A 7,884-nucleotide genomic window follows, 5' to 3' on the forward strand; every position below is an offset into this window, starting at 1 on the left:
GGGAGAGACCGAGTGACAGGGAGAGACCGAGTGACAGGTAGAGACTGAGAGAGAGAAAGAGAAAGTGAGAGAACATAAATAGAGAACCCACTCACTCCTATTCTCCCTGTGAAAATGAAACTGTTGACCACAAACAGAGAGGAAATCCTCCTTCCTTCCTCCCTCCTCCCTCTCCCTCCTCCTTCTCCCTCTTTCAACCACTTTACCTGCCATCCCTTGGATCACCACTGTGGTCATCTCTGATCTGTGACGCAGCTGTTTTAAAGAGCCTGTATTCTCTCACTCCTTAGCTGTCATGCTGCACTTGTTGGCTAGGCTCTCTAGGCTCTCTAGGCAGTCAGTCAGTCAGTCAGGCAGGCAGGCAGGCAGGCAGGCAGGCAGGCAGGCAGGCAGGCAGGCAGGCAGGCAGGCAGGCAGGCAGGCAGGCAGGCAGGCAGGCAGGCAGGCAGAAAAGCCCCCGTTGAGACAGGCAGTCAGTCGTGACGGATGTTGAGACAAGCAGGAGGCAGAGTGGAGCAGAGTGATGCTGCTACACAGGCAGAGCAGGCGAGCAGGGAATCAGAGGAGAGGAAAGAGTAAAGGAAAGAGGAGAGGAGATATGAGAGGAAAGAGGACGAGAGGAAAGAGGAGAGGAAAGAGGAGAGGAAAAAAGAGAGGAGATATGAGAGGAAACATGAGGAAAGAGGAGAGGAAAGAGGAGAGGAAAGAGGAGGAGAGGAAAGAGGAAAGAGGAGAGGAGATATGAGAGGAAACATGAGGAAAGAGGAGGAGAGGAAAGAGGAGAGGAAAGAGGAGGAGGAGAGGAAAGAAGAGGAGGAAAGAGGAAAGAGAGTGTTAGATAGAAGAAAGGAAGGTTAAATATAGAACAGAAGAGGGGCATATAGGAAATGAGGAACGAGAAGAGGGCCCTTGGTAGAAGTAGTGCACTTTATAGGGGTCAGGGAGCAATTTGAGCCAGACTCAGTAGAGAGAGTAGGATTAGCTCTATTCGCCTCAGTACACTGCAGTGCAGAAGGCCTGACATTTAAGTATGAATCAAAGAGGAGAGATTTGAGAGGAATCAAAGTACTGCCCCAGCACTGAGTCAGTATTAACCACATTACAGTAAAGACTTTATTACATAATACCAATGTATAGGGTCCTGAGAGGGTAGGTATCACAACGTTGATCATATCTGACCGCATGGTACTCTCACTATACACTACATAGAAACATAGGAACAGAAAGGACTAACCTCAGTGAACTGGAAAGGGAAAATGACAACTTTGTCTCCCAGCTTTCCTTCAATCCAGTTTTCATCCGCTCGTCTGATGACCGTGAGGACGTCTCCCTGGAATTCAGGACAAGAGTGAAGAAACAGAGAGAGCGATAGAGAGAAGGAGAGAGAGAGAAGAAGAGAGAGACTGGGTGAGTAAGAAGCACCACGTGTAACGTGTTTAGAACAGAACAGAGAGAGTGCTACGCATGCAGAAGTAACCACTCAGAAGAGCTCCCCACTCCCACCCTCTTCCCCCTACCTCCCTCCCTTCAGCACATTCTTGCATCCACTCTGTCTGTAGGCCTCTTTTTTCCTCTCTCCATACAGCCCCCTCTCTCTCTCTCTTCTTTTCCTCTCTCCGTACAGCCCCCTCTCTCTCTCTCTCTCTCTCTCTGTTCCTCTTTCCGTACAGCCTCTCTCTCTCTCTCTCTCTCCCTGTTCCTCTCTATGTACAGCCCCTCTTTCTCTCTCTTCTTTTCCTCTCTCCATACAGTCCCTCCCTCTGTCTCTTGCCCCTCTCTATGCACCAGCCCCTCTCTCCCTCTCTCCTGTCCCTCTCTACGTACAGCCCCTCTCTCTCTCCTGTTCCTCTCTACTCTCTCTCTCTCTCTCTCTCTCTCTCTCTCTCTCCCTCTCTCTCTCTCCTGTTCCTCTCTAGTCCCTCTCTACGTACAGCCCCTCTCTCCCTCTCCTGTCCCTCTCTACGTACAGCCCCTCTCTCCCTCTCCTGTCCCTCTCTACGTACAGCCTTTCTCCTCTCTACGTACAGCCCCTCTCTCCCTCTCCTACAGCCTCTCTCTCTCTCCTGTCCCTCTCACGTACAGCCTCTCTCTCCTCTCCTGTCCCTCTCTACGTACAGCCCCTCTCTCCCTCTCTTGTCCCTCTCTACGTACAGCCCTCTCTCCCTCTCCTGTCCCTCTCTACGTACAGCCTCTCCCTCTCTACGTACAGCCCTCTTTCCCTCTCCTGTCCCTCTCTACGTACAGCCTTTCTCCCTCTCTACGTACAGCCCTCTCTCCCTCTCCTGTCCCTCTCTACGTACAGCCTCTCTCTCTCGCTCTCTCTACGTACAGCCCCTCTCTCTCTCTCGACGTACAGCCCCTCTCTCCCTCTTCTGTCCCTATCTACGTACAGCCTCCTCTCTCTCTCTCTCTCTTGTCCCTCTCTACGTACAGCCCCTCTCTCCCTCTCGGCGTACAGCCCCTCTCTCCCTCTCTCTATCCCTCTCTACGTACAGCCCCTCTCTCCCTCTCTCTGTCCCTCTCTACGTACAGCCCCTCTCTCTCTATCCTGTCCCTCTCTACGTACCTCCCTCTCTCTCCCTCTCTACGTACCTCCCCTCTCTCCCTCTCTACGTACAGCCCCTCTCTCCCTCTTCTGTCCCTCTACGTACAGCCCCTCTCTCCCTCTTCTGTCCCTCTACGTACAGCCCCTCTCTCTCTCTCTCTCTCTCCCCCTCTCTCTCTCTCTCTCTCTCCCTCTCTCCCTCTCTCTCTCTCGCTCCCTCTCCCTCTCTCCCTCTACTCAGCCCCTCTCTCTCTCTCTCTCTCTCTCTCTCTCTCTCTCTCTCTCTCTCTCTCTCTCTCTCTCTCGCTCTCTCTCTCTCTCTCTCTCTCTCTCTCTCTCTCTCTCTCTCTCTCTCTCTCTCTCTCTCTCTCTCCTGTCCCTCTCTATGTACAGCCCCTCTCTCCCTCTCTTTGTACAGCCCCTCTCTCCCTCTCTTTGTACAGCCCCTCTCTCCCTCTCTTTGTACAGCCTCTCTCTCTCAAGGGGCTTTCCCTCTTTCTCCACCTCTCTCTAGTCCCTCTCTCTCTAGTCCCTCTCTCGTTCGTCCCTCTCTCTCTCGTCCCTCTCTCTCTCTCGTCCTCTCTCTCTCTCATCTCTCTCTCTCGTCCCTCACTCTCTCTCTCGTCCCTCTCTCTCTCGTCTCTCTCTCTCGTCCCTCTCTCCCTCTCGTCCCTCTCTCTCTCTCTCTCGTCCCTCTCTCTCTCTCGTCCCTCTCTCTCGCTCATCCCTCTCTCTCGTCCCTCTCGTTCCTTTCTCTCGTCTCTCTCGTCCCTCTCTCTCGTCCCGCTCTCTCGTCCCTCTCTCTCTTTCGTCTCTCTCGTCCCTCTCTCTCGTCCCTCTCTCTCGTTACACTCTCTCATCACACTCTCTCGTCCCTCTCTCTCTTTCGTCTCTCTCGTCCCTCTCTCTCGTCCCTCTCTCTCATCCCTCTCTCTCTCTCTCGTCTCTCTCTCTCTCTCATCCCTCTCGTTCCTCTCTCTCGTCCCTCTCGTTCCTTTCTGTCGTCTCTCTCGTCCCTCTCTCTCATCCCGCTCTCTCGTCCCTCTCTCTCTTTCGTCTCTCTCGTCCCTCTCTCTCGTCCCTCTCTCTCGTTACACTCTCTCATCACACTCTCTCGTCCCTCTCTCTCTTTCGTCTCTCTCGTCCCTCTCTCTCGTCCCTCTCTCTCATCCCTCTCTCTCTCGTCTCTCTCTCTCTCATCCCTCTCGTTCCTCTCTCTCGTCCCTCTCGTTCCTTTCTGTCGTCTCTCTTGTCCCTCTCTCTCGTCCCTCTCTCTTGTCCCTCTCTTTCGTCCCTCTCTCTCTCTCGTCCCTCTCTCTCTCTCTCGTCCCTCTCTCGTCACACTCTCTCGTCACACTCTCTCGTCACACTCTCTCGTCCCCTCTCTCTCTTTCGTCTCTCTCGTCCCTCTCGCTCGTCCCTCTCTCTCGTCCTTCTCTCTCATCCCTCTCTCTCTCGTCTCTCTCTCTCTCTCATCCCTCTCGTTCCTCTCTCTCTCTCGTCCCTCTCGTTCCTTTCTGTCGTCTCTCTCTTCCCTCTCTCTCGTCCCTCTCTTTCGTCCCTCTCTCTCGTCCCTCTCTCTCTCTCTCTCTCTCTCTCTCTCTCGTCCCTCTCTCTTTCTCTCTCGTCCCTCTCTATGTACAGCCTCTCTCTCTCCTGTCCCTCTCTACGTACAGTCTCCCTCTCTCAAGAAGTATTACTAGAATGTGTTCCTTAATGCAGAATGTGTGGGGGCGAGTACTAAGACCCTTATATAAGTCCTGCCTCTCAAATCCTCCCTCCTTCATGGTAAGAAACACTGCATCAGAGGTCTCTGTGTGCCAGAAAGAGAGAGAGGAGAGAGAGGAGAGGAGAGAGAGCGATAGCCGGCGGGTTTACAAGTTTCTGTTGTTTCTCTCAGAGCCTTTAAAAGAAGTGCAGAAAGAAAATCTGAGACATGAAATAAGTAATTTGAAGAAGTTTTCATATACTGTATGTTATTTAATAAATATACTAACAACAGGCTTATGATTGCTACAAAACACCTGGGCATTTTTAAAATATTTAACCTTTAACTAGGCAAGTCAGAACAAATTCTTATTTACAATGACGGTCTACACTGGCCAAATCCTAACCCGGACGACGCTGGGCCAATTGTGCGCCGCCCTATGGGACTCCCAATCACGGCCTGTTGTGATACAGCCTGGAATCAAACCAGAGTCTGTAGTGATGCCTCGAGCACTGAGATCCAGTGCTGTAGACCGCCGCGCCACTCGGGAGCCCAAAGGTAAGGTGGGTTTATAGACAATGATCTGTTAACTAATAGTCAATTGATCAAATCAAAGAAATCCCCCCACCTAATTTAAATAACAAGAACACAATCTCTGAGAAAGAAGGTCATGTATTCACATGCTAGAGGCTACTCTGTCAGGACAGGCCTCTCAATGTGGTGACCCACAGGGTGTGCAGGCTTTTCTTCTAGCCCAGTACTAACACATCTGATTAAATGAATCAAGGGCTGGATGATTTGTTCAATTAAAAAAAATCAGGCATAGTCCTTTGCATTTATTTTTTACAAGGGGAAACCCCTTGAGACCAGGGTCTCATTTACAAGGGGGCCCTGGGGACAATATCTCAACATGATCAGTCTCAATACAATACTATAAATGTGCAATTACAACAACTCACAGTCAAAAGCGGCAGACAGAATTACACATCAATCAAAACAAGTGCAGTTCTCCTTCAATACATTCCAGACCAAAGGTCTGCATGGAATGTACATTCTATGCGCTACGGGCACAATAACTAAAAGCAATCTTCCCGGACTCTGGGGAGACCCGAGAAACGTCTAGAACAGGGGTCTCCTACAGGTAGAGAAACCTCTAGAACAGGGGTCTCCAACGGGTAGAGAAACCTCTAGAACAGGGGTCTCCAACAGGTAGAGAAACCTCTAGAACAGGGGTCTCCAACAGGTAGAGAAACCTCTAGAATAGGGGTCTCCAACGGGTAGAGAAACCTCTAGAACAGGGGTCTCCAACAGGTAGAGAAACCTCTAGAATAGGGGTCTCCAACAGGTAGAGAAACCTCTAGAACAGGGGTCTCCAACAGGTAGAGAAACCTCTAGAATAGGGGTCTCCAACGGGTAGAGAAACCTCTAGAACAGGGGTCTCCAACAGGTAGAGAAATCTCTAGAACAGGGGTCTCCAACGGGTAGAGAAACCTCTAGAACAGGGGTCTCCAACAGGTAGAGAAATCTCTAGAACTGGGGTCTCCAACGGGTAGAGAAACCTCTAGAACAGGGTCTCCAACAGGTAGAGAAACCTCTAGAACAGGGGTCTCCAACAGGTAGATTGTGAGCTTCTAGTAGATCGCAGCCGACCTATGAGCAGCTTGCCAAGCAATTCCAATTTTTCTCATGTGTCCCACCATTAACTGTCATAAACATAAAGCTCACAGCTACTATCCAACCAAAGCCACATTGACATCCCACCCCTGGCTAGCCATTATTGGTTTAAAAAGCCAAACGTAACACAATATCAGCCAATTAATTTCAATATTGCCCTTGCCAGTGTTTGGTGCGCCCATTTGTCTATCACTCCGTATGTAGCCAGTCAGCGATGCTCGTAGGCTAATGATAACCATCTTGTGGGTAGACATAGACGTTCCCCAAAAACCTTTTCAGTGAAATGCTAACTACAAAGTAAGCTTACCTGACAGAAAGATATGATTATTTCTATCAATTGGGTGGCCATTGTTTCGCATGTGCTGCAGCATTAGGCCTAACAGAAACATTGCTAGACCAACAAATTCCTCTCTTCCTAAATGCGCATTTAAAGAAAAATTACACAAATGATTTAATTAACCTCTTAGATGTAATGGCAACATTTTGATTTCCGCCTAAATAAACATACCCAAAAGTAACTGCTATTCATGTGTAATGACATGATTCTGACGTGCAAAAACGTGGTATATTTACAAAGAAGACATCTGGGAGATTATGGGGAAATGATCAGAAGATAGGAGTTACATAGTTCAGAATACACAAGATCAAGCACACACAAAATAACCGTTTTTTAAAAGTTATATTTCTTTTAAGTCATATTTCATTGACAAGCTATAAGTGAATTATTGAGGCCCAGAGCTGGAAACACATCAGATGGCTTCCACAACATGTGAACAATATCAGAAAAAAAATGGAAATGTCCAGATGTTTTAGTAAGTGGTGTCAGGTGTGGTCACGGGACGTTTCCAAGTGTCCCTCAACCTCTACAAAGGGACATATGTCTGTAAATGAGATCATTCCAGTGCTACTACATATTTGCAACCCCTAAATGCTATTTGTTCAGTATAAAAACACAATTTCTAACATATCAACCTCACTCCAACATTGTTGTGGTGTTATGGGGTATCCAGAGTGTCGTGTCTTTGGCATCATTAAACTGAAGACTTATTTTTATCAAAAATTCTCTAATTATTATTACGTGATTAAACTAACTTAATCATGTAACTGTAATTAACTAGGAACTCGGGGCACCAAGGAAAATATTCAGATTACAAAGTTATAATTTTCCTAATATAACTTTCAGATATTTTAATATGTGATCAATTAGTCTTCTAATTAATTAATTAATTATTCTTTACCTCACATTAGTCTCATTCCAAACATCGTAAATTGTTGGTTATCTGCACGAACCCAGTCTTCACTACGAGTCATCCATACATCAATTGTCTTAAATCATTTATTTATTAACTAACTAACTAATCACAGAAATGCACAAACAAACAGGAGATATAGTTACAAGGAAATGATAGCGGATGTGCCCTAGTGGGCTAAACCGGCATCGCAGCTTGGTGGAAAAAGGGGAAGTGGGGGTCGACTGAGATAAAAGACAGTACAAAGTTGATAATTATAACAATTGAAATGCTAATCCTTTGCACATGAACAATCACTCATTCGGGAATAATTGCAATCAATATATATATTTACGCTCAGTGTGTCGTCGTGATCTCTGTTGGAAAGTTCGTTTCTGTTGGAGAGTTTGCCCGCTCTGTCTCTCTCTCTGCCGTGGTTAGAATGGACAGTTCAGAGTAACATTCAGCAATTTTGTTATGGAATAGGTGTTTCGGCAGTTGTCGGTCTTCGTGTTCAGTGGTACCGAATTCCTAGCTGCAGACTAGTAATTAGTATCAAAGATTTGATCTTATACTGTCGGTTCGATAGTCTCAGAGTTTAACCACGTGGTATGGTTAAAACCTCTTTGGGCTAGGGAGCGGTATTTTCACGTCCGGATGAAAAGTGTGCCCAAAGTAAACTGCCTGCTACTCAGGCCCAGAAGCTAGGATATACATATAATTGGTAG

The 7,884-nt window shown here is 47.8% G+C and overlaps 1 protein-coding gene across 3 annotated transcripts in view; it reads right to left on the bottom strand.

Annotated features, from left to right (window-relative positions):
* LOC106612220 (E3 ubiquitin-protein ligase SH3RF3) overlaps nt 1-1,476 on the bottom strand; it is a 32,962-nt gene extending 31,486 nt beyond the window's left edge. For 2 of the 3 annotated variants that reach the window (XM_045724200.2, XM_045724199.2), the window contains exon 1: nt 1,235-1,476. The gene's annotated coding sequence lies outside the window, so the exon portion shown is untranslated. Of the gene's footprint in view, nt 1-206; nt 703-1,234 lie in introns of those variants that run through there. The other variant, XM_082956089.1, reaches the window with a different exon arrangement.
* Nucleotides 1,477-7,884: the final 6,408 nt, after the last annotated feature.

The sequence above is a fragment of the Salmo salar genome, chromosome 09, assembly GCF_965601325.2.
Source record: "Salmo salar chromosome 09, fSalSal1, whole genome shotgun sequence".
Classification (NCBI taxonomy): Eukaryota; Metazoa; Chordata; class Actinopteri; order Salmoniformes; family Salmonidae; genus Salmo; species Salmo salar.